Source organism: Pinus tabuliformis, chromosome Q (assembly GCF_031772625.1).
Source record: "Pinus tabuliformis cultivar Carrire ecotype Pingquan chromosome Q, CPIR1, whole genome shotgun sequence".
In the NCBI taxonomy this organism is placed as follows: Eukaryota; Viridiplantae; Streptophyta; class Pinopsida; order Pinales; family Pinaceae; genus Pinus; species Pinus tabuliformis.
Window position 1 is genome coordinate 416,640,157 of NC_142296.1, and position 27,215 is coordinate 416,667,371.

Genomic DNA, 27,215 nt, shown 5'->3' on the forward strand with positions numbered 1-27,215 from the left:
GAAATTTAGAGGGTGTTTTGAATGAAATCAAGTATCTCTATTTATTACTTCTATTTGATAGTAGGAAATTTTTTAATAGATTTCATAATTATGCCTATGACATGGGCATAGATCTCTGGTTTTAGATAGAGTTTGTTGGATATAGACTATAATGTGGGGTATGGTAGATTTCCTTTGTGTTGATATGAGATCAATTATCAATGCAGAATGTGAGCTCCACTAGGCCTTATGTTGGTGTCATCCTGGGTCGTGTATCCAACATAATCAAGAATGCACAGTTTACATCGTATGGGAAAACATACCATGTTCCCAAGTATGATGGCAAGCACAATGGCTCTCCAAAACATTTGTGCGAGCAACTGTGATGATGCTTTCTATAGATATAAGATGTCGAAATTTCTTACTAAAATAGAAATTGGGGAAATGGCATCAAGACCAATATTGTTAATATGGTAGATGTGGCAAAAGCTCTTGGAAGGAAACCTTCTTACACGACGAAGTTCTTTGGATGTGAATTGGGTGTTGAGTCAAAGATTGACGAGAAGATTAGAACTTCTACTGTTAATGGCTCCATGCCAATGCAAAGATGGTTGGATGTGAATTGGGTGTTGAGTCAAAGATTGACGAGAAGACTAGAACTTCTACTGTTAATGGCTCCCATGCCAATGCAAAGATGGTTGCTTTGCTGGAAGTTTTTATAAAAAATATATGTCCAGTGCTATGGATGTGGAAATCCAGAGACAAAGATTCTAATATCAAAGACACAAATGTTATCCTTGCGATGTGTTGCATGTGGGTACATTATTGATGTAGATATGAGGGATAAGCTGACTACTTTTATTTTGAAAAATCCTCCAAAACAAAATAAGGGAGGAAAAGATAAGAAGTCACTAAGGAGGGAAAACATAATCAAGAATCAAGAATACAACAATTTACATCATATGGGAAAACATACCATGTGCCCAAGAATGATGGCAAGCACAATGGCTCTCCAAAACATTGGCGCAAGCAACTGTGATGATGCTTTCTACAATTATAAGATGTCGAAATCTCTTACTAGAATAGAAAGACAAGGCAATGGCATCAAGACCAGGGAAAATTTTAAGAACCACCCTAAATTTATATGTATAATAAATGGGTGAATCCCCATGATACATATGAAAAATGGAAGGCGATTTTATCAATAATATAATATGTATATATAATTTTTTTGGCAAATAGCTCACCAAATTATATTATCTTGTAGAGTCATGGTGAATCTTTCACTGAATTATAAAATCTTGTAAGATCTTGGCAAATCTTTCACTAAATAATAAAACATTGTGAAGTCTTGGCGAATGTTTTGTTAAAGTATGAAACCATATATGATAATAGGAAAACATATTCATTAAACTGTAATATACTAACATACATGTTTGGAAAAAAGAAACATAATTTTCTCTTCCTACAAACAATGTTGCAAGTTTCAGTGGTCGTGTTTGTCAAGGTTCTTACTGTACACTCTTTCATATCCTTCTATTAGTTTTGATAATATTCCACAACAAAGTTCTTGTAGGTGTTGATCTTGACCACTAGTTATGTCAAGGTACGAGAGACTAATCTTTTCTCTACCACTTTTGTCAAGCTATGAGAGATTAATGTTTGTACAAATTTTGTTTTACTTTTCTCCCAACTTTTGTTTCCTTGAGTGTTTCCATCACTACCTTGTTGATTCCATATCAAACCAATTTCTCAAATGCCAGCCTAATTGTGACAAAGGACTTTCTTGCTTCTACAAATTTGCAGCTTCATTGTAAGGAGAAGTTGTGATCACGTCATATATCTAGCTAAGATTTTCAGTGCCAACACTAGACAATGGAAATTGGCTATGAAATGATTCAACCCACTTTTTGAAATAAAAAATGCTATTTCGTAGCTGGAAATTGTTTGACTTAATAAACTCTATAAAATCTTTTAATTTTGTACTTTTCACAGAGCTCTTAGCCTTAATGGCTATCTGCACCCCCTCGTGGATAAAATCTACAACCTTAATAAATTCATCCTCAAGAAGCCCATGAGTGGTTAATGCAGGAGTCCCTATGCATATACCAGCAGGAACCATAACACTTTTATCACCTGAAAATGTAAGGTATTAAAGTAAGCTATATCATCCCATGGAGAAAGGAAAATCAATGAATCCCTTACATCTAAATATACAAAGAAAAAATTCATGTAACCTGGTACAAAATTCTTGTTCAATGTGATAGAAGAAACATCCAAAACGTCCTCTACTCTTGCACCATCAATGCCCTGTCCAAGCCCATTAATATATACCATGTTACATTTAACCAAGTAAATCCAATAGAAATCAAGATACAAGTAGGTTGTGTACTCCAGCATATGAACAGAGGATCCTTACCAAGGGCCTCAAATCAAATAGAACTAGGTGATTTTCACTACCACCACACACCAAATTGTAACCCAAATCCATTAGGATCTTTGCAAGGGCTCGAAAATTTGCTACAACTTACTAAAACTATTTTACCTTTGATAAGAAACAAAATCCATTCAAAAAATATTTCACATGCATGAATTTTACAGAAGCTTAGACATGTGAGAGTGTTACACCCGCACTTGATAAGCCTTGAACTTTGTAGTTACATCATGTTTTAAACAAACAACCAACCCTCCTATGGTATGGTTATGTGGTCCTCCCTAGAAAGCCACAAATTATTTCATGTATCTTTTAGAAACAAAATGATACAAAAAATCGATATATCCAATATTATGATATTAGTGAGCAGGAGAACAATATGGATGATGGAGGAAAGGAAGGAGAACTCAGATTGACCTGTAACCCTGGAAAAACTACATTTTTGATGGTTGTCTCTAGGTCAACCCCCAATACTGGTTCCTTCCTAAAGAATATCATGCCTCCCGAAGGACCTCGTAAAGACTAAAATTCACAACCCTCCAATCCCAAAATATTTCAGAATGAAAAATATCAGAAAGATAAAAATGAAAGGAAAAAAGTGAAACAATTGACAAACAATTCAAGGAACATAATGAGTTTCATCGAAGCTTTGATCTAGTAGTGATAAGAAACAAAAAGAACATAAAAAAATGAAAACAAGAAATTGAATCAAATAACATGTAAGAGAATCAAAAGGAAAATCTACACCTCTTAACTTTATAATCACTCCTCCTATGATGGGAATGGCATATTTGTTTTAGTTCTTCGATGCTTCTTGAACATTAATGGGATTCTTTTTCTTCTACAGGGGGGGATGGCATAGATATATAGCATTAAGATAGATCCAAAAAAAGGTTCATCTAATATACTCATATTTTTAATCAAAAGGGTGAAGTGCAGAGAAAATTAATAGCATCAACTCACCTTGTGTGTTGTAGTTGTTACTACATCACAAAAATCAAATGGATTGACCATTATAGAAGCAACAATGAGACCATTTATGTGTGCCATGTCCATAATTAAGTATGCCCCAACTATTGGCAGTCTTCCCAAACCACAAACTTTTTAGTACTAAAAATCATAAAAAATCCAACATTACATACTATAAGAACATATTAATAAAATATGCTAGAATAAACATTGCTGGAAAGAGAAGCTTTTGAAAGGACTTCCATTTTAAGGCTTAGAAATAATTAGCTTCAATACTTGCCTCATGCGAGGGTAATCAATATCTCGGGGATATGCACTAGCACCAATAATGATAAGCTTGATCCTAAAAAGGGTGGCATTCTTCTCAAGCCTCTCATATTCAATGAATCCTATAACCCAAGAAAAAAAACCCGACCATTAACACTTTGAACACTTCCCCAAAAGATTGGTTCAATATTTGTCAATGATGGAACTGTTTCCCTCCTAATTATTATTACACTAGAAATGCGAGCTCACTTGTGGACTCATCTAGACAATATGGAATTGATTCAAATTAAATTGATGTAGCAGATACTCACTTTTTTGCTATCATGAATCCATGAGACAGATTCCTTGCATGTGGTAAGTCCAAACCCTAAACATTGCAAAGAAAATTTTCACATGATACATGCCCAAATAGGAATGATAATCTTATCAAAGGAGATTCGTAGTTCAGAACCATACACACCATAATGCGATGATGTGGTTGGAGGAGAGTTGTATAAACAACAAAATTAGTTGGGGATCGAGATAATGGTTGAAACATCCCATGTACTATTGTCAAGATGGAATGCTTCTAGGGCCCTCTGCTAGCAAAGCCTCTCACTTTGGTCAATGAATTCATTGCCAACATATTATATGCATGGCATAAATCCCAACCCAACACAGTAGTGAATAAATATAGAAAAGTGTCCAACAATTGTATCCATCATTGTGATAACAAATACTCATGCAAAAACTACAGGTCTCTACATTATAACGCTGAACCCATAAACCATTACACACATGTCAAACATTCAAACTAAAAAGTACAGGTCCAAAAGCTAAGAGAAACTGAGTTTAACAAGAAAAAAATACTAAGTGGCAAGAAGAAACTCCCAATCAACTCAGACACAATCACAATCATGATGGTGCCATTATTCACATTCCAAGTTATATCTTTAGGCACTTACCTCTTACCAGTGAGTCCTTCTGAATACTTGTTTGTTAGACATGATCCAACATCTTCCATAACCGCCCATGATGTAAAATTTTCAGAAGAAATAAGTTCCAATCCATTGAATTGTGATTGCTTTTATTTCTCAATTATCACATTCATGTCAGGATCAAGCTCACTCAGAGGAGGATCTACAAAGCTATGCTTTCCCTCTGCACGGAGTAATTTACAAACTAGATAAAGAAATCACAATAGATTTAGTACCCTCAGTAACTGAGGCCCAATTTGATAGGAGCATTAATTGTATTATTGACGTCTACAATTTCTGTTTGTTGGCATTCGAGGGGAATCCAGATCAAGAAAAAAGTCTTTATCAAGCCATTCATCAACCATTAACTCAAAAAAACTATAAATAAAATCGAGGTATTTGACATAGTTCATTAAATGAAGATAAGAAGCTTATTTGCAGCAACTCAATTCACAAATGAATCTTCTAAACACCTCCAAGTTAAACTATATTCAACTATGATCTGTGCTTTCTTCACTTGGTCTTCAAATGACAAGATTATCAAGGATGTCACATAGGCTATCTATACATGCAACAATTTCAACCAAAAACAAATACATAAATAAAGAAATCATAGTGTGAATTGTGAACAACATGCACACCTAGGAAGTTGCAGGGTTGCGCCAGCATGAACGCCAAATGATTTCCCATTGTCAAGCTTGTTGTGATACAAAAAGGTTTATATGATGGGCATGACCTCAAAGTTTCAAACCTTCTAATTTTATGCTTTTCTGTTGCCAGGGAACCCCCAAAACTAGTTGTTAAGTTTTGGTCATCAAATTTTCAATTGGGTTCAAATTGTATTGACCCAACAAGCCCATCCCTACTGCTCCACTGCCCATTATGACCTGCAATGAATATGTTTGCACCAAAAAAAAGAGCTATCCTCTGTGCCCACTTCAAAATGTGAAAAAGAATCAAATATCGAGAGACATGTGAATCCAAAACTTGATGTATTGTGGATAATTATCTGGCAGAGGTAGACATGAAAGACACCAAAAGAAGCACCAGTTCGAATTTGCCTCCTGCATGTTGCTGACTTGTGTTCAAATCATAGATAATATACAAAACAAGAATATCACACATGCAGGAGCAGCTGACTTGGGTTCGAATCACAGATAATATATAGAACAAGAATATCACACATATTCGCAGATAATATATATAACAAGAATATCACCTTGGCAAGCACCAACAAAGAAAGGCCATGGATAAGTTTTATCAACCTCCAAATTGCAACCCACCTTGGAACTTTAACCTTTGGAGTCATTTTTATGCCTTCATATAGGTATTTTATTTGATGATGTACCTGAAAAGGAGGGATCTCTTTGTCTACAAAATTGTTATTCCTTCTTTCCTATCCAAATGGCTCTAGAGGCAATCAGGGGCAATGATCTATGTTATTTGAGTGCTCTATCATCAAAAAATCCAATAAGGAAGCCTTCTGCCAAGTACCCTATCCTCAAATAAGGGGAGAATAACACCCCATACCTCTTGAGAAAAAACACAAATGAACACCAGCACATGGTCAATTGTTTCCCCTTCACATTTGCATAGAGTACAAATTCTAGGACCCTACCTTGCCCTATTTTATAGAACCTCTCACGTCAAAAAAAATTTCGTTAGGGCCAACCACATAAAAATCATGGATTTCATTGAAGATTTAACTTTCCAAATCTTCCCCACCACCAAGCTACTACTACTGCTTCATCATCAAAGATAGCCTTGTACTGCAAGCTAGCTATCAACAGTCATATGGCAGGATCGTTGGACCATATAACTTTCTTGCGTGAAGAAGACATGGAGACAACTCTTTGCTGCTAAATGTAACCAATGTTGAGTTTAAAAAAAAAAAAAAAAAAATTGCTTGATTTTGTATTGAACAACAACAAAATATACCAAATTTCCTTGTGAGAGAGTTGCTAAGAAGGAATCTTCATCTACAAACATTTACCTATTAGGATGAGAAAATGCAAATCAAATTTCTTTCTTATTCCATAGACTCCAACTGCCAGATAAAAAAACACATCAAGTTTGTTTACCCCAACACGCCAACAAGTAGCAAGCCCCAACTATATAATATAAGAAAGTAGTAGGTATCCCAAAGGCCTGAAGGGGATCTAATGGAAAGAAGTGACAGTTGTTAGAAGTCTTCCAATCAATATATAAATATATAAATATATAAATGTAGATTTATTATTATTTTAATTGGAAATCTTTGGTGGGCGCCAGTATTGCAACAAGAATGCTGCAACTCCTGGGCTGCCAACTTTACTTTTATCAACCCAATAGTTTGTAACAAACTGAAGCGTCAATGTTGTATGCACCAGTACTAGTTCTCACTGCAAGTTGTCACTTGGTCAGCCGGTGTGAGATCACTAGGAGCTCAAGCCAACTTCCATAGATTTCATAAGAAGCTCTATGTGTGATGAAAGGAAAGAAAGATTACTCTACAAATGTTATTCTAATTGCAAAAGGAGAAAGACTGGAATGTAAAGAAAAAGCTAGTAAAGCCTAATTAACAAGCCAATTCTACTTTTACCAAAAACACTATGAAAACCATGAAAGGAATGCCATTACCTACTCAAGGAAGTAAACAACATCTAACCATGTTATTTCTGGAAGTAAATAAGCAAAAAACATATTTTTGGATTTGTATGTGCTTTTATGTCAATTTAATCATGCATCTAATTTATTGTGTGTGAGTGTGGCAGTGAATAGGTGGCGTTAGAGGGCGATTTTGGAGCTTGGAAGGATGTAGGATGGTGTGGATGGGTCCTAGGAGGTCTTAGGTGGCCTTCTGGAGGCTTTTCCCACACTCGGCCTTCAAAAGAAAGCCTACAGGAAAAACTACAGGAGGACATAGGAAAACTACAGGAGGAAAATAGGGAAATTACAGGAGGCCTACAGGAGGAGGCCGAGAGCAATTTTCGCTGTTTTGGGGGTGTGAGAGTGGGTGGAAAAAGTGGATGAAGGTTGGAATGAGGTGTTAGGGTGTCTAAGTTCTACCATGAGTCACTAGGAGAGAGAAAGATGATTGGGTTTGCTCAAGGAGAGAGGAAGAAGTTCTATGAAAAATGAAGGAAACTAGGGCAGAATTGAGGTGAGGTTTGGGAGACCTATAGGGCATGGATCAGATGGAGGGTGTGATTGCTGGTAAGCTGGCCTACTGCTGGAAGAGATCTGCTGCATAGAAACTAACAGTCAACCAAGAAAATCAAGCAACAAATGAAATGAGTGCATCCTAGGAAAAACATAGTTTTTCATTAGAATGGCCTAAACTATGACGTGTTGAAGAAAATGTTGGTAAATTATGTAAGAAAGGAAAGCATGAAAGAGGACTATTGCAAATCAGAAAGTGAACATGATAAAGGAGATCTAAAGCAAAGCAAAACTGGACTATCAATCTACTAGAGAGCTGCAAACACTAGAAGTCCTAGGAATGAGGAAAATCTGTGTTTTTGGGGCAGCAAGAGAGTCTTTGCCTCAAATCATGGTATCGGAGGGAGGAAGAGAGGCCGAGGCACTTTTGCTAGCCTTTTGAATCTTTTTTTATCACTTCTCAACCTGCTACAGAAAGCACAAATGGAAGAAAACTACTAAATAATCAAAAGCAACCTATTCTTAACCACAAGAAAAATACATCTAACAACAAATTAATCTACAAACTGAAGTAAAGCATACAAATACAAGTAAAGAGAAGATTGGCTACTTGGATTGCGCCCTAACCCAAGAGATTCAGCCCTCTGAAGTAACTCAGTGCTAGCTCAAAAAGGATTCCATCTTCATTATCAAAACAATAGCAAGATTACATGAAACTGTCACAAAATAATAAGCTCGAAATTTGAGTAGAGTTTACACAAGCAAAAAATCCAACTCTAGTCAAGCCCTAGGCCTCTCTACTTATACATTTGAAGCTACCAATAGCTTCCTTAAAATCAGGGAGGCTTGGCTCCCAAAACTCGAGATAACTATCAGTCATCCTCCACTTACTCGGCTGCCTTCTAGTGCATGATTCGTCTGCTTGTACTCTGAGCTGAATGAAGGGGAATTTGAAGTGAGGAGTAATAAATGAGGGGGATTCCCTCCTATAAGTCCTCTCCTCTGTCTACTTCGAGTTATTGCTGCAATTTGACCACTGGATCCTTGACTTTGACCTCGAAATCCATCAATAATCTGCATTAAATACATGTTAGACCACATGGCATAATAACTAACTCAACTCACCCTATAAGCATAAATATAATCAGAAAATCATACAATAAGCTAAGAGAATGGTTGATTTGACTAGGTTAGGAGGTAAAATGAGCCCATATAATTACCCATTTATGAGGCTCATCATCACCCCCCTACTGAAGGTGTTGCTCATCCTCTGAGCAACCTAGTCAATCTCTTCATCTTTTATGGCCCTGGTGGCCTCCCTAGCATCCCAGGCCTCTGCTGTGGTTTGCTCATGTTCTCCATAAAATCCTGCCTTTCTGTCTATGTCCTTCCACTGCTCCTCCTCTTCTTCTTCTCTTCTGCCTTCCAGCATGCCTAATATGAGTGGAGGACTCAGTTTGAGGCCAATCCAGTTGACCTTTAGCCTTTGCATGGAGCACTTGTACATTGGCACTCTTTTTAATGCCTCCTTCAGCCTCATGGGGGAATGGTATTCCCTGATCTGCAAATTGTGAGGTAGGGTGTTCCATCTTCTCATGCATGCATGCACATAGTCCTCTCCAAGTAGCCTAAACATATCTTCAAAGTGTGCAATGGCTTGTTCTTGATTGGCTAGATATTTAGGGGCAATTTGAGGGTCATTGGCAAGTAGGTTGTGTGTGCTGATGAGTGCCATAGGATCTGATGGCTCAGCTCTTATCATCAATGGTTCATTCTGCTCTTTTATTAACAACCTTTTCATTTCTGTTGTCCTCAATTCTTCATGGTTCATCCATGAGGCCATAGCCATTATTTGCAGATCCCCTAGCTTGGCATTAGCGTCCCACACATTCATGTCTGTGAGGGCCATGTTGTGTAGGTAGAACTATGCCATCTTTGCTTTATCCTCTGAGGTGCTTTAGTCACACAAATCCATGAACTTCTTGTAGTCTTGGAAAGACATTGTGCCTCTTTGTGCCAAAGTTTTTATTTGGAATTGAAGCCATTGATCCTTTAGATAGAGGCCATAAGATTTAGCTGGTGTTTTGCATTGTAATGCTTCCATGGATAAGCTGGCCATGTATTCCAAATGAGCCTCTTTCTCCTGCAGTTGCCTCCTTAGTATTTCATTCTCATTCTCAAGGTGGCTTCTTGTGATGGCTTCTCTGTCTCTGAGAGCACTCAATTCTCTGCCCATTTCCCTGAGTTTGTTTTCCATGTGGCCAATATCCTCAACTCCTTTGGACTTGGCTATCTGCATCCACCTATGTGTTCTCACTCTCTCTTTCTCCAATTCGAAAAACAGTGGAATGGCAAATTTCTGTGGGATTATCCTGCCTCCCTCAAGTTGATTGTAATAAGAGGCAAGATTAGGCTAGGGGTTAGGTTCTTGTAGCTCTTGTGCTTCCTCCTTCACCTCTGGCTGTCCTCCTATCTTTTTCTCAAGCTTTTGTGTCTCCTGTAGTTTGGACAGTGTCTCCTGTAGGACTATTTCGGCCTCCTCTAGGTCTGGTTTGGGGTCTTGTAGAACTGCCTTTCCCTTCCATGTAGAAGATCTTGGAGTCCCCCTTTCATAGGTTATAGGTGTCTTGGAAGGAGATTCTTTCACCTTGGCAGATGGTGAATCTTCAATGGTAATGGGAATCTTTGAGGAGGGCTGAGGTTTGCCTGTTTTAATTCTTGTGCTCTTCCTTGCCCTGAAATACATGGAGGTTTTTCTTTTCCTCTTCTGCTTCTGCTTGATTGGTGTACTGAGGGCAGTGAGAGCAGCTACTGCTTCTATTTCCAAAGTTTCAGGGTACTCTTCTCCTTGCTCTGCCCTCTCTACCTCCTTTTCTCCTTCTTCTGTCTCTTTTTCTTCCTCCTGCTCTGTCCCTTCAACTTTTCCTTCCTCCATTTCTTTCCTTTCTTCCTTCCCTTCTTGCTTTGCTATGTCACCACTGGCTTCATCTTCTCCTCCTTGTTGTTCTTCCTCCTCACTGACAGCAGGACTGACATCATAGGTTAATGCCTTGATGTCATCCTCAGCTGTCATATTTCTGAAAACTTCCCATGCTATAGGGAGTGTAAGGGTATGGAGGGCTTCTTCCACTAGGATCTTGATTAGGCCATGGTGAGCTAGCTGTTGTGAATTTCCTACTTGTACCTTGGTGCTGGAGTCGATGAGGGACTGAAGGAGAAAGTAAGGGATACTGAGCTTTTGAGGTGCTGGGGTATCCATGCCATATCTCAAGTCATGGAGGATTCTGAAATGATATCCATAAACAATGTTGTGCCTCCCCTCACAAGAAATGTATTTGATCACTTGGTAGCTAACCTCATCCCAGGGATATGGTATACTAGCCCTCCTAATTCCATTTTTGTCTTCAACAGGGGTTTCATTATCTTGGAAAAATTTCTTCTTGGCAGCCTAGCCAATTGGTTTCTCATATTTACTCCAAGGCAGCCCAAGAGGAAGGGTAGTGACCCTACTGATGAATTTAGGGGTTATTTCAATGGAGAGGCCTCTAATGGTTACAGTGGCATGAGTTCTTGTGTGAGGGACTAGAGAGAGAGAAAATTCTTGGGCAATTTCATCATCAAACCCTCTAAACTTCTCAAAGAAATTCATCCAATTTTCCCTTGTAAATATGTCCACCACTTGAGGATGTGCATGGAGTCTAGTGGAGTTAGTGGGCTCTTTTCTCATAAACCCCCCTATCATACTGCCTGTACTTCTTTTGAAAAAAACAAATATGGAGGTGGAGACAAGGATTTTGAGTGAAATAGGAAAACAGAGGGGACTGTGTTTTTTTTTTTTAAATAGAAATTCCTTTTATGTATTTTTACCCTCCTAAAGACTTATTTCATCCTCAAATTGAGACCACTTCCTTCATATATTGATATTTAACAAGGGGAATTCATGAACCCTACCTCTTCAAACTGAAATTCGTGCCAAAAATCGTGGTTTCTCCCTTCAAAATGACTCACTACCCCTCCTGTAGAAGCCCGCTGTCCCTCTTGTAGATTTCCTGTAGGTTCTCCTGTAGAAAATGCCGAGAGCAAGAATATGGAGGAAATTGATGGAGGATGGTGAATACGAGGCTGTGGGGGCATAAGAAGACTGTTGTGGGTGAGTTATGAGGAGAAAACTTGAAGAAAAGGTGATGAAAATGTGCGGGGAGGAGTGCTTATTACCCTTTATGGATATTTTCGGTTATGAGTGTTGAGCTGGAAAGGTGTACGTTGGCCAAATTAGGACCGTTGATCCCCACCTACTTGGTCATCATGATCCTCCTCGTAATCATCCCCCCATTATTGCATTGGAGTTAACTCCTCCTCCCACTATCTGTCCTTGGCATCTTTTGCTTGAGTTGACTGTGTGCACGTGTGGGTGACATCTTGAATAAGTGGAGTCAACTAAATGAAGGTGGCCAAATTAATTGGCCACCTTTCAATTTCAACCATCTAATTTCCTTCGTATTATTTCTAATTACACAAATGCAGATAGAGGAGTGATTTAGTTACTTACCTGTGATCCAAGTGTATTAGCTGTGAGGTGTTGTGGCTTTGATGCAGCATGCCTTCATTTCTCTTCACACATGTTGTCTCTGCTTGCTAATGTGTGTGTTGTGCTTTTGCAGGTTCTTCTTTTGCTGGAGCTGAGCTGCATGTGCCTTTTCAACCTATAGATGTGCATTCTTTTGCTGTTGGTGTTGGACTTCTATGGGATCAACTACTACAAGAATTCCTACAGGAGCTCTTGTAGCTGCTTCTCCCCTTGAAACTTCAGCTTTTCCTGTGTTTGGACCTCGAGAATGATGCCAGAGGTGTAGATAAAGATGGAGGGATAGTAGGTAAGCTTCAGGTAAGGTTAATGGTGCCTTTTCCTCTTTTTTGTTTTTTTTTTCAAAATTGAAAAACTGTTTTTCTATGTTTTTTTCTTGGACAGGGAAAAAAAGAATGATGCTTGGAGTGTGATGCAGGATTGGAAATGATGGCAAGGAGGCTTGAAGATTGTTAGAGGGATCCTAGGTTCCTCATGAAGCTATTCTTGTCCCTCAAACTGCCTCCTGTAGACACTTTTTGGCTCTTTGTAATTCCTACAGGAGCCTCCTATAGAAAACACAGAGCCTCTTGTAGAAAACACAGTTTTGGAAGAAGAAGTACAGTGGGGTGAAAGATATGCCAAAAATGATGGAGGAAGGTGTGGAGAAGATGAGATGGGTGTTGTTATGAATGTCAGGGTTCCCTTGGCACCCTAATTGCCTTCCCTGGACGCCCCCAAGGGAGGTTTTCACCTAGGGATCTTATTCTTTCCCTTTTTTCTCTTTTTCTCTTTTTTTTGGACATCACTAGGCCGCCTCAGGAGAGGTTTTCAACCCAATGATGGGACTCAAGCGCCTCATGGAGGTTTTCACTTGAGTCCTTATTTTTCTCTTTTTCTTCAGTGAGTGGGTGAAGTGGGAGCTAGGACATGCTCCACTACCATCACTTTTTTATTCAAATCTTCAATAAACTCTCGCTTGGAGAGGGGTTTCTTGTAGACTTTCAACCGATGTCCATTGACAAGCATGGGTATGGCTTCATCATCAATGGTTCTGATCAGAACTGAACCATTGTCATTGCATTTCTCCACAGTGTAGGGTCCCAGCCATCTTGTCCTCAGCTTGCCTTTGAAATCCTTGTATCTTGAATCATAGAGTAGTGCGCAATCTCCCTCTTGGAATTGCTTCTCCCTATATTTCTGTCATGCCATATCTTTCTCTGAAGCTGAACTACCTCTGTATGGAGAAGGGCTTGCAATCTGTATTCATCCAATCCATTGAGCTGAAGTAATCTCTCCTTCTATGCATGGTTGAGGTCTAGGTCCAGCTGAGCTGCCATCCTTAGGGTATTGAATTCAAATTCTATTCATAGCAAAGACTTCTTCCCATAGACCAGTTCATAGGGTGTGAACCCGATGGTGGTCTTCCATGTTGTGTTGTAGGCCCAAGTGGCCTCAACTAATCTGTCTGCCTAGTCTTTTCTGCTGCTGCTCACTACCTTGGTTAGGATCCCTTCCAATGCTCTGTTAGTGACCTCCACTTGCCCATTGGCTTGTGGATGGTAAGGGGTGGAAGTCCTATGCTTGATCTTATGATGTGTGAGTAGGTCTTCAATCAGGTTGGAAGTGAACTGACTGCCTTGGTCTGTGACCAACTCTCTCGGATACCCAAATTTGTAGAATATGTTTTCCCTCAAAAACTCAGCTACTTTTTCCTCTGTTGCTGCTTTGATTTCTTTTGTCTCTGCCCACTTTGTCAGGTAGTCGGTGCACACAATGATGTACTGCTTTTGCTTTGAAGGGGGGTTGATAGGCCCCACAAAGTCCATGCCCCACTTCTCAAATGGCTCAAAGGTCACTTGAGGTTGCATGGGAATTTCATCCTTTGGAGTGGGTTTCCCCATCCTCTGACACCGATCACACTGGCTTGTGTATCTCCTCACATCCTGATGAAGAGTGGGCCAATAGTAGCCTGCTTGCAATATCTTGAAGGCGGTTCTTTTTGCTGCAAAATGACCTCCACAAGGCCCGTCATGACAGGTCAGGAGGATGTCAAAGACTTCCTCCTCCCTGACACATCTTCTCAAGATCTGATCTGGGCCAAGTTTGAAGAGATTGCCTCCAATCCAGGTGAAAGGGGCACTTTTCCTTACTATCTTGCTCTTCTCTTTTGAGGATAGGTGTGGTGGGAACTGTGCTGAAACCAAGTAGTTTGCTATATCAACGAACCATGGAGAGAGTACTGATATAGCAAATAGGTGTTCATCTGAAATTTGGTCATCCACCATTCCTTCTTCACCTACAGGCAAATTTACTCTAGACAAAAAGTCAGCAACAACATTCTCTTTACCAGGCTTATCAATAATGGTCAAATCAAACTGTTGCAGTAAAAGCAACCATCTAATAATGCAAGCATTTACATCTGGTTTTTTCATTAAATATCTAATTGCAACATGATCAGTGTGCACAAAGGTTTGATATCTTGTGATATAATGTCTGAATTTGTTTAAGGAATGCACGACAGCTAGGAGTTCCTTCTCGGTCATGGTATAGTTTAACTCTACCTTTGACAAGTTCTTTCTTATAAAGTATATGGCATAAGGTAACTTCCCATCAATTTATCCTAAGGATGCTCCCAACGCTTTGTTCGAGGCATTTGTGTTAATGTGAAAGGGTAGGGCCCAGTTTGGGCCTCTAAGAATTGGGGCAATCACTAACTTGCTCTTCAAGGTACCTAGGGCTTCTTGACAGTTTTCCAACCATATGAACTCAACATCTTTGCCTAGGAGGCCAAACAAAGGAGAGGCTAGCTTGCTGAAGTCTTTAATGAATCTCCTGTAATATCCAGCTAATCCTAGGAAACTTCTGACATCTCTCACCTTTTGAGGATGTGGGACCCTTTGGATGATGGCAATTTTGTTGGGGTCCACATGTAGTCCTTGTTGAGATATTGCATGACCTAGCACGGTCCCTTCAGTCATAAAAAATTCACATTTTTCCGGACTGAGGGACAGGTTCATCTCAATACACTTACCTAAAACTTTTCCCAGGTTAGATAAAGCTTCCTAAAAGTCAGAGCCATAAGGAGTAAAATCATCCATGTATATTTCTACTGCATCATGAACTAGTTCAGAAAATATACTCAATATCGTTCTTTGGAAAGTGGCTGGAGCGTTGCACAAACCAAAAGGAAGGACTCGGTATGTAAAGGTACCCCAAGGACAAGTGAAAGTGGTCTTATCTTGGTCTTCTGGGCTGATTTGAATCTGATTGTACCCGCTAAACCCATCTAGGAAAGAGAAAAACTTTTTCCCTGCCAGACCGTCTAACACTTGATCTATGAAAGGTAAAGGAAAATGGTCCTTTTTAGTGGCTTTGTTTAATTCTCGATAGTCGACACAGATTCTCCACTTACCATTTTTCTTTGGCACTGTCACCAAAGGAGAGATCCATTCACTATCAAAAATGGGATAGATGAATCCTGCATCAAGCAATTTCTGCAGTTCTTCCTTAACAATATCTTTAAGTGCTGGGTTCATCCTCCTTTGAGGCTGCCTGATTGGCTTGCAATCTTCCTTAATGTATATATGATGAGTACATACTGAAGGGTGCACTCCCTTCATATCCTTATAACTCCAGGAAAAGGCATATAGATGGTTTCTCAGTATGCTGAATAGCTCCTTCTCCTGGGAAGTAGATAGGGATGGATTGATTTTCAATGTTCTTTCTGGACCAAACTCTATATTTTTGACACGAAGAGAAGTAGGGTTGGCCACACAGAGATCAGTTGAGGGGTTGTTTTGGGTTTCTCTTACTATGTCTTCTAATGGTGATGCACTAGGAGGAGGATTCTGAATCAAATTTTCAATCATATCATCCTCATCTTGTGGTTTTCCCCCCATGGCGATTTCTAATTTGCAAAGTGGTGCAAAATAAACTTCATCCTCATCCTCCTCCTCCAACCAGAGAGTTACATCATGTTCTAGCAAGGGTTGGGCAGGAGGATATAGGGTTAATTGCTTGGACATGTGCCCATTCTTTATGGTCATGTTCCCAGCTCAACATCTGATGTAGGCATCGGCTGTAGCCAACCAGGGCCTTCCAAAAATGAGAGGATACCCAGTGAGCTTTGCCTTTGGCTGGAGAACTAAGAAATCCGCAGGGCACTCCCAAAGAATCAATGGAGACCATCACATCTTCCACAATCCCTTCAGGGGTCACTGTGGAGCGGTCTGCTAGCTGCAGCACTGTCATGGTCTTCCTCAAGGAGCCTTGGAGATTAAGTTTGAGCATTGTGTCATTTGTCATCACATTAATGGCAGCTCCCAGATCAATCAAGGTATGTGGGACCATTGTGCCATTGATGTGGTCATCAACTATTGGGCTTCCAGGGTCCAGATATTTTGGACAGATTATCTGCCCCAACATCAGGTCGGACAGTTGTCCTATGACATTGATGGTTGGGGCATCTCTCTTGCGCCTTTCTGGATGCCTAAAGAACTTCTCTTTGATTAACCTATTGTAGATAAGCACATCTTTTATGGCTTGGAGAAGTGGTATCTTCACACATAAATGTTTCAATTCTCCCAGGAGTTCAGTCTCTTCTGGGGTAGGCTGGGTTGTCATGGATAGTCTCTCAGGAAAGGGTCGATTTGCTTTGGGTTCACTTTCCTCTTTATCTTCCTCAACCTCCCTGGGTAGAGGCTGGCTATCTGGGAGAACTTTCCCAGATCGCAAGTTAATTTCTTGAATCTCCACAGCATAAGTTGGGCATGATGGTTCCCCACTATACACTTGTTGAGCCTGTCTGTTGTTCAGGTTCAGATTTGGCTGGGCAAGAATTTGGGGTTGCCTTGGTGGAGCAAAAGGTAATGGTTATGGTTGGGCAGGTGGTGGAGGCAGAAGAGCGGGAAAAGAGTTGTATTGGGGCCTCCACCCCTGATGAGATGCATTCCATTGAGGTTGCAGCTGAGCATAGGATTGAAATGAATGGGTGGCTGGTTGGGCATGATATTAAGATGTGAAGGACCAAGGAGGAGGCGTGGACCAGGAAGGATGAGCAGGGGGGCCCCAAGAAGGTATGGAGGTGACTTGGTTGGGGTTGTAGTATGCTTGAGATGTCCCTTGCATCCCCTGCTGGTATGGTCTAGGTCCATGCAGCCTCCTTTGGTTTATGTAATAGATTTGTTCAGTGACTCCTTCGGCCCCTTGGTATACAGCTTTAAGTCTGGGCAAGGAAGGGCACTTATTTGTAGAATGATTTTCTTCACAGACTGAACAAACCTCTATAGAGTTCAATGGGCATTCATTCCTAGGATGCCTCCTGGTGCATCTAGGGAAAAAAATGGCCAAAGCCCTCTCTACTTCCTCTTGTTTTCTTTTGATATGTAAGGTATCCATTTGCATGGCAAGAGTCTACAACATCTCACTCTTGAAGTCTTCCAACATGCTTCCAATTTCACCTTTAATGGATGAATTGGAAGAAGAGGTACTGGCTATGGGTTGACTCCCCCTACCTTTCTTTCTGGCTGCTCTAGAATGGTTTCTAAAAATAGTCTTTATGTCCTCATAGGATAGTTGGTAGATGTCTCCCCCGGCCAGTAGATGGAGGGTGTCTAAAAGGTCTTCCTGAATTCCCCTGAGCAGGACCAACTTCAGAGACTCAGGGTCAAGTGTACACCCGACCCTTTTGTAATTGAGCTGGAACCTCTCTTTATAGTCTTCCAGGGACTCATCACTTCCCATGGTCATTCAGAAGATTTCTTCTTTAGTATCTTTTGACCTACAATAGTCTTGATATTTATTGTTAAAGGCTTGTTGCATCTAAGCCCAAGTTGTGATGCTATTGTTAGGTAATCCCATGAACCAGCGTAGCACTACGTCCTTGAGAGTGGAAGGGAACAGTTTCAACTTTTGCTCGTCTTCTGCATAGTCATAAGTTTGACAGATGACAACAAACTCAAACAAGAAGGTGTCAGGATCTTCTGTAATCAGACCATGGAAGTGAGGTATCGCTGATGGACTTATATTTTTCATTTTGGTGTCCCCATTGGTCTCCCGAATGGGGAAGGTACCCTCTATTCTCTCTCCATTCCCCCTAGCATTTCTGTTTTCAGCCATTGGCTCCAGAGGAATGTTTTCTTCTTCCTGTTCCCCTATAGGTTCTTCAAATATGTCTGGCTGTTCCCCTAAGGGTTCTTCTTGATTGTAGCCACCGAAGAAGAGAGAAGGTTGGCTGTGTGAAGCAGTGGAGGTGTTGGGCAAAAATTTTCCTAAGTTATCTCTAATCCTACGAGGCATGAAAGAAAATATTTTTGGTTGGTTTTCTGTTTCTTTTCCCCACACTGAAAGTACCTACAGAAACTAAAATTGTGATCGAACAACACAAATTGCAACTAGCTGAAATGAACTTTGTTGAATGGAAATTTGCAGAATTGAAAAGGAAAGCAAGGAAATGCAGAACTGAAAGAAAGGAAATGACTAGTCTACTTTTGCTGAAATAAACTATTAGTAGAATGTTGCAATAGTAAATAGAAGAAAGCGGTAATCACAGAATACTCTGACGCTTCCCCGGCAACGGCGCCAAAAAGTGGTGAGCACTAGTATTGCAACAAGGATGCTGCAACTCCTGGGCTGCCAACTTTACTTTTATCAACTCAGTAGTTCGTAACAAACTTGGAAGCGTCAGTGCTATATGCACAAGTACTAGTTCTCACTGCAGGTTGTCACTTGGTCAGCCGGCGCGAGACCACTAGGAGCTCAAGCCAACTTCTATAGATTTCAGAAGAAGCTTTATGTGTGATGAAAGGAAAGAAATATTACTCTACAGATGCTATTCTAATTACAGAAAGGAGAAAGACTAGAATGTAAAGCAAAAGCTAGTAAAGCCTAATTAACAAGCCAATTCTACTTTTACCAAAAACACTATGAAAACCATGAAAGGAATGCCATTACCTACTCAAGGAAGTAAAAAATATCTAACCATGCTATTTCTGGAAGTAAATAAGCAAAAAACATATTTTTTTGATTTTTATGTGCTTTTATGTGAATTTAATCATGCATCTAATTTATTGTGTGTGAGTGTGGCAGCGAACAGGTGGCGTTAGAGGGCGGTTTTGGAGCTTGGAAGGATGTAGGATTGTTCGGATGGGTCCTAGGAGGTCTTAGGTGGCCTTCTGGAGGCTTTTCCCACACTCGGCCTTCAAAATAAATCCTACAGGAAAAACTATAGGAGGACACAGGAAAACTACAAGAGGAAAATAGGGAAACTACAGGAGGCCTACAAGAGGAGGCCGAGAGAAATTTTCACTGTTTTGAGGGTGTGAGAGTGGGTGGAAAAGGTGGATGAAGGTTGGAATGAGGTGTTAGGGCACCTAAGGTCTACCATGAGTCACCAGGAGAGAGAAAGATGATTGGGTTTGCTCAAGGAGAGAGGAAGAAGTTCTATGAAAAATGAAGGAAACTAGGGCAGAATTGAGGTGAGGTTTGGGAGACCTATATGGCATGGATCAGATAGAGGGTGTGATTGCTAGTAAGCTGGCCTACTTCTGGGAGAGATCTGCTACATAGAAACTGATAGTCAACTAAGAAAATCAAGCAACAAATGAAATGAGTGCATCTTAGGAAAAATAGAGTTTTGCATTAGAATGGCCTAAACTATGATGTGTTGAAGAAAATGCTGGTAAATGCTGTAAGAAAGGAAATCATGAAAGAGGACTATTGCAAATCATGAAGTGAACACGATAAAGGAGATCTAAAGCAAATCAAAACTGGACTATCAATCTACTAGAGAGCTGCAAACACTAGAAGTCCTAGGAATGAGGAAAATCTGTGTTTTTGGGGCAGAGAGAGGGTATTTGCCTCAAATCATGGTCCTGGAGGGAGGAAGAGAGGCCGAGGCACTATTGCTAACTTTTTTAATCTTTTTTATCACTGCTCAACCTGCTACAGAAAGCACAAATGGAAGCAAACTACTAAATCATCAAAAGCAATCTATTCTTAACCACAAGAAAAATACATCTAACAACAAACTAATCTACAAACTGAAGTAAAGAATAAAAATACAAGTAAAGAGAAGCTTGGCTACTTGGATTGGGCCCTAACCCAAGAGCTTCAGCCCTCTGAGGTAACTCAGTGCTAGCTCAAAAAGGATTCCATCTTCATTATCAAAACAATAGCAAGATTACATGAAACTGTCACAAAATAATAAGCTCGAAATTTGAGCAGAGTTTACACAAGCAAAAAATCTAACCCTAGTGAGGCCCTAGGCCTCTCTACTTATATATCTGAAGCTACCAACAGCTTCCTTAAAATCAGGGAGGCTTGGCTCCCAAAACTCGAGATAACTATTAGTCATCCTCCACTTGCTCGGCTGCCTTCTGGTGCATGATTTGGCTGCTTGTACTCTGAGCTGAATGAAGGGGAATTCGAAGTGAGGAGTAATAAATGAGGGGGATTCCCTCCTATAAGTCCTCTCCTCTATCTACTTCAAGTTATTGTTGCAATTTGACCACTGGATCCTTGACTTTGACCTCGAAATCCATCAATAATCTGCATTAAATACATGTTAGAACACATGGCATAATAACTAACTCAACTCACCCTATAAGCATAAATATAATCAGAAAATCATACAATAAGCTAAAAGAATGGTTGATTTGACTAGGTTAGGAGGTAAAATGAGCCCATATAATTACCCATTTATGAGGCTCATCAATCTTCAACTAAATAATAAAATTTAATTATGTCTCTCCCAATCTAAATTGCTTATTAGCATAATTCACTACCTTCATACGTCTTGCATTTTTTAACAACGTTGTAACATGTGGATTAATTTCCTTTTTGGTGCACAATCTCCACCTTTTAGGACAATATGGTGTTGTGGCCCAACCCCTATAGATCATTACGAAAAACTAAGAATAACAGAGAAGATGAAAGGTTGTACAAGCCAACATATTTTTCAAACAACCAACATCAGTACCTTAACTTTTTCATGAAGCTATCATATTGAGAACGTGTGAAAAATGGTGAAAAATCTGGGCAACGACTATCTCTCTTCTTGCGAGGGTGATGCGGAAAGAGTGATAAGATTTCACTGTTTTGATTTTTTTGTTGTTAAATCAGAAAAACCAATATTAATGGAGATATTGGTATTTTTTACTAAATTTTGTGAAGTGACTAAATGTAGCTTTAACCATTCACCTTAAGATGTTTTTTACAATATAATTTCCTAAGTCTATTTAATATCTTCATTATCATAAAAACCAACCTATATCCATCTTAACTCCACATCTACCACTCTTAGAGGGATGAAATCTATTTATCCCTCTCAGCACTTGGTAGACCCAGAATTAAGATGGATCTAAGCTAATAGAATTTCCCCTTTAAATAGTCTATGCTCACATGAATACCATGGTATTACCATGGGTTATCATAAACCTGGAGCTTAAAAACTACTATTAGTAATTTATAAAAATTAATAAAATTAATAATTGATTTTTATTTTATTTTTTTATTTTAACCGAGTTAAAATGTTTAAGCGACATTAAATTAAACTACTATTAGTAATTTATAAAAATTAATAAAGTTTATAATTGATTTTTATTTTATTTTTTATTTTTTTTTAACCAAGTTAAAATGTTTAAGTGACATTAAATTACAAGATCCATTTTTACTCTTGATCTACCAAGCCTCGAGAGGGATCAAATATTTTTTCACTCTATGCTAGTTTGCATATCACGATATTTGATCCCTCTCAGCACTTAGTAGATCCAGAGTAAAGATGGATCTATGCTCGTTTAATTCCCCCCTTTAAATAGGCTACATTCCACGTGAATACCATGGGTCAATACCATGTGCCATCTTTATTTTTATTAATACTAATATTAGGGTTAATAATGTTTTTTTGCATGGTATTAATAATAATTTGGCCCATGGTATTTGGCCCATAGGCTTCACCTAAATATAACACATTTTTTGAGTGTCCTTAAATATAAGGTGACTTATGGAGTAAATATAAAAAAAAAATGTTTTATTTATTTACCATACCTTTCATTGTTTATTTATATTTTTATTAATTTATCATACCTTTTTTATAAATATGGTATTTGACCCATAGGATTCACTTAAATAAACCCTCTTTTTTGAGCCTTCTTAAATAGAAAGAGGGTTATGGACTAAATATAAAAGGAGGTTTTATTTATTTACCATAACTCTAGTTTATTTATATTTTTATTTATTTACCATACCTTTGGACTATGTATAAAAAGAGGTTTTATTTATTTACCATACGTCTAGTTTATTTATATTTTTATTTATTTACCATACCTTTGGAGTAAGTATAAAAATAGGTTTTATTTATTTACCATACCTCCACTTTATTTATATTTTTATTTATTTACACCATTTCCATGGATGAAAACCATATTTGAAAACAAGGAGCCGTTCACAGAAGAAATCAGGGCGATTAGGACCAAATACAACCTCCCAAACCACCTCCCAAACCAGAAAATGGGCGATTGCAAACAAATTTAACATTGCAAAATAGAAAATCGGGCTATTTTAACGGAATATAACCTTCCAAACCAGGCGAATCAGGTCAAATGAGTCTTTTCATAGTTTATCTGCCCATTTTTTGGGGCTAAAATGAAAAAAATAAGTATTTTTTAAATAAAAGTTGGGCTAAATATATGAAATGGGTGTTTTATAAAAATTTCGCCCCTCTAAAATGAAAAACCCCTTAAATTTTGCCATTGGGCTAAAATTCGGCCCTAAAATTTACCATGATCAAGACCAATAATGTTAATATAGTAGATGTGGAAAAGTCTCTTGGAAGGCAACCTTCTTACACGACAAAGTTCTTTGGATGTGAATTGGTTGTCGAGTCAAAGTTTGATAAGAAGACTAGAACTTCTATTGTTAATGGCTCCCATGGTAATGCAAATATGGTTGCCTTGCTGGAAGCTTTTATAAAAAGATATGATCCAGTGTTATCGATGTGGAAATCGAGAGACAAAGATTCTAATATCAAAGACACAAATGATATCCTTGCGATATGCTGCATGTGGGTACATTACTGATGTAATCCTCCGGAACAAAAGAAGGGAGGAAAAGATAAGAAGTCATTGAGGAGGGCTAAAAAGGAACACATTAAACATGGGGGAAGCTTTAGATGAAAAATAGAAGAAAAGCAAGAAATATTCAAAGAAGAAGAAAAACAATGATGTGAATTAAAAGGTGTCAAAGAAAATTGATTTACTATGAGAGGAGAAAGAAATATGTGCCAAACTTGTGTGGAAGGAAACATTCTCAACATGAAATGTACACTTCGTAACGTTTTTCCACTTTTTGGGAATAGAGTTTGCTTTTTTAGTACTAGCAGTAGAGGGCGAGGTGAGAGACTCATTGTTGTACTCTTTGCCATGTGAGTGATATGATGTAGATGATCCCCAATGGCTTCCAAGGAGCTAGCAAAAACTTTACCAATTAGGTAGATGTTTTTAATAGTATAATTGTGGAAGACGTCACAAAATTTGATGGTATCAAGAAACGGTTAAGCAAGAAGTAGTTGTTTGGTTATTTGTTGAAAGTGTCGATTACATGTTTTAACTATTAGTTTTTTTCTTAACTATTTACTTGATAATGTTATGATATGTATAGAATATCTCATGTCATAATTTATGATAGTGTTTGTTACATCCTAAAATTTATGTGATAAGTTTAAATAAATTGAATTAATTTATTTAGTTAAAAATGGTGTAATTTTTAGTAATTGTTTACTTTTATTTATGAAGTAATATTACTTTATCATAATTTAATTATTAATAATCAAAATTATTATTATTATTATTATTTTTCAAATTAATATGAACTCGTTTGTTATCTTTATAAAATACATTTATCACATTTAAAATAAATTTGTGATAGTTTTTAAATAAAAATATTTTTATTTATTAAATATAAAAAAAACTAATCCTCTAATCAATTATAAATTTATTACATACATTAAACTATTTTTTAGTTACAATATAATTTTCATATCAAACAAACTTAATTTAAAAATATTATCATCATCTAGAATTTAAATTTAATAATATAAGTTTATTTTTAAGAAAACCATTAAACCAAAGAAAAGGATATGCCATGTCTAATTAGTTTGATTGCAGAAACTCTTTACCCTTACAATAAAATTACTATTTAGCTCTAAGTTTTACTGCTAGAGCTAATCAATCGCGAAATAGAAAAAACTAAAACTATTGATTCAGAGTTGGTGAGGCTCACCAAACTTTGAGTAGAACTATGCAAAAACAAAAACCGAAGATAAGCAAAACCGAAGACTAATTAAACACAAAAACCATATATATTATTCATAAATCATACAAAATTAAAGCTAAGGGATCAAAGTAAGCAAAAGTCGTATTAAAGAGAAAACATATACAAATTAACATATTGCAGAATTTAATATTCACATTCATTGCATTGTCAGTACCATCATGATCCATCACGCTCATATTATATTTTCATGATCCGTCACGCTCATATTATATTTTTGAACATTCGTGACAAAACTCCAGCATGGTGTTGTATTATTGTATTTGATTATATGTTGACACTGTTTAATTTACGTCTCATCTTTCGGTTTTGTGCCACTTTTTGAAAAGTTCCTTTCACAAGCCCGCCTACAATTTTGTCAGGCATCTACAAAACATCTATGCCTCATAAAATTTAACATAACCATCACCACAAGTTCAAAAGAATAAAAGAATAAACTAAAACGCTCTTTTTGTATTTTGTATTTCACATGTTGAAACTCTTTAGTAATCATGGACCATGTAGTCATGACTTCACCGATTATCCGGGGACCCATTCCAACGGTACTCTATTTCCTCACTGTACATAGCAAAAACTCCCAATTATCAAACCCCAATAGAACTTCCACCTCCCATCCCACGTAGGGTTTTTGTATTAGACTCTGCATCATACATTAAAAAACGAGTTACATACAATATGGGTTATTAACCTGTTAACAACCCCCCATTTATATGGAGTAATAGTTAATATTTGACATATAGATGGGACCCTTTTAAATTTTTAGCCTTCGAAAATAAATGCTAACTCTACAAATTGCCTTAAATACTTTACAACCCATCCTTAGAAATTTTATCGCAAATCACATTTCACAGTTTTCCATGTGACAATTATAAATATTCTAAAGAAAATCCTGAAATGCGATATGCGATAAAACCCCCATTGTGATTTTCTGATCACAACACTTTAAGAACATGCAATCGCACTTCGCAAGTCACAAATTAATAAAGCATGCCATTGTGTCACCCCTTAAAAAATTGTGAAATGTGATATTGCGATTTTCGCAGTCGCGTTTCACATTATCTCCAAGCAACACTATATGCCAACGTTTGAAAGCTGCGATGCGGCTAATAAGACGTGAAGCGTGGGAAGTTACTGAGTTTTAATGAAATATTAAGTGGTCTGACAGAGTAATTACTGTTTAGTAGCTAGAGGAGAGAAATTGATGTTTTCAAGTTATGGCTAGTTAACACAAAAATCGCATTCAACAATATTCCCACGATTCAAAGTCATTTCAAAGAGCTCTCAGCCTTAATTGCCCTCTATTGTGTGCACTGATATATCTCTTTCGTTTCAGGGAAGCTTCAAAAGAGATGTCATTACGGAAGGTAATGCAAAATCAGAGACAACTGAGCATTTCAGAGTCTGAGGTTTCAGAAATGTCGCTCATATTTGCTAATACAGTTTGTAGTGCCGATGGAGGAGCAACGCCATGGGAATTCATCTACAACATACTTGAAGGTGACCGGCCTAAAATTACTGTCAAAGAGGCAACAATATACTCAATAAAACCCTTGGGAGTTCAATTCAAAGATGTTGCTTCCTCTTTTCTTCACATAATAGGAGCAAGAGCCAAGATACTCCCATACACGAATATGATTAGATGAGTGGTGGAAAATCTCAGTATTGAAGACAGACAATTCAAGAACTCAAAGATGGAGTTGATGGGATCATTCAAAGCTGAAGATTTGAAACAAATGTATCATCTTCCTGACCCTCAGGATATATATGACAAATCATTCTTGGCCAAGTTCGAAAATCAGAATGAAGGACCCTTCAAGATGATTCAAGTTTGGAGAGTCCTAGAGAACAAATTCAAATATGATAAGACGGGTATGTACCCCATAGCTTCTTTAGAAAATCCCCATAACTATGCAGCTTCTATGTTATGTAGATTATATGGATTGCCTAATAATACCAAGTTCTCTATAGAATGGGTCCCTTTAATTGATGCTTGTGTCAATTCCCATATAATGAATTGGGCCACTATCCTATCCGATAACCTAGCTACTGCTATTTCTGAATATCGTCAAAAGAGATCCACCTCCACAGAGAACCTTCCTCCATTTTATTTGAGTTCCTATATCATGGATGCCATCTGTTTCTGTACTAAGCTTCCAATCATAGGTTGGAAATGGACTTTGCAAGACCCCTAACCCATCCATCTCAGTCACAAACAGATGTGGGAATCCCATTTTATACCCCATTTTTACAAAATATTCCATGGTGTTATTTTACCATTACATCAATTGATTTTTGATAAGAAAGCCCCCAGATTTTCTAAGGAAGCCACTACAGACCTTCTCATAGTAGGCAAGTACTTTGCTGAACAATGGTTCACATATATCAGAGTTTATGGTAGTACAACAGACCCGCATGTACTCCCTTTGTATGTCTCCGACAAGCTGTTAGCCAGAGAAATAGCTCACCAAATTATTGGGAAGGGCTTAACCAAGACCTTGAAAGACAACAAAAAATCATTATGGCCACCCTTTCCCATCCGGTGTGGTTCTTTTTCATTGGAAAACTTCAACCATGC

General features: G+C 38.2%; 1 pseudogene; it reads right to left on the bottom strand.

Annotated features, from left to right (window-relative positions):
* Positions 1-1,822: 1,822 nt before the first annotated feature.
* Positions 1,823-5,486, bottom strand: LOC149219969 (serine hydroxymethyltransferase 3, chloroplastic-like; annotated as a pseudogene).
* Between the last annotated feature and the right edge of the window lie 21,729 nt (positions 5,487-27,215).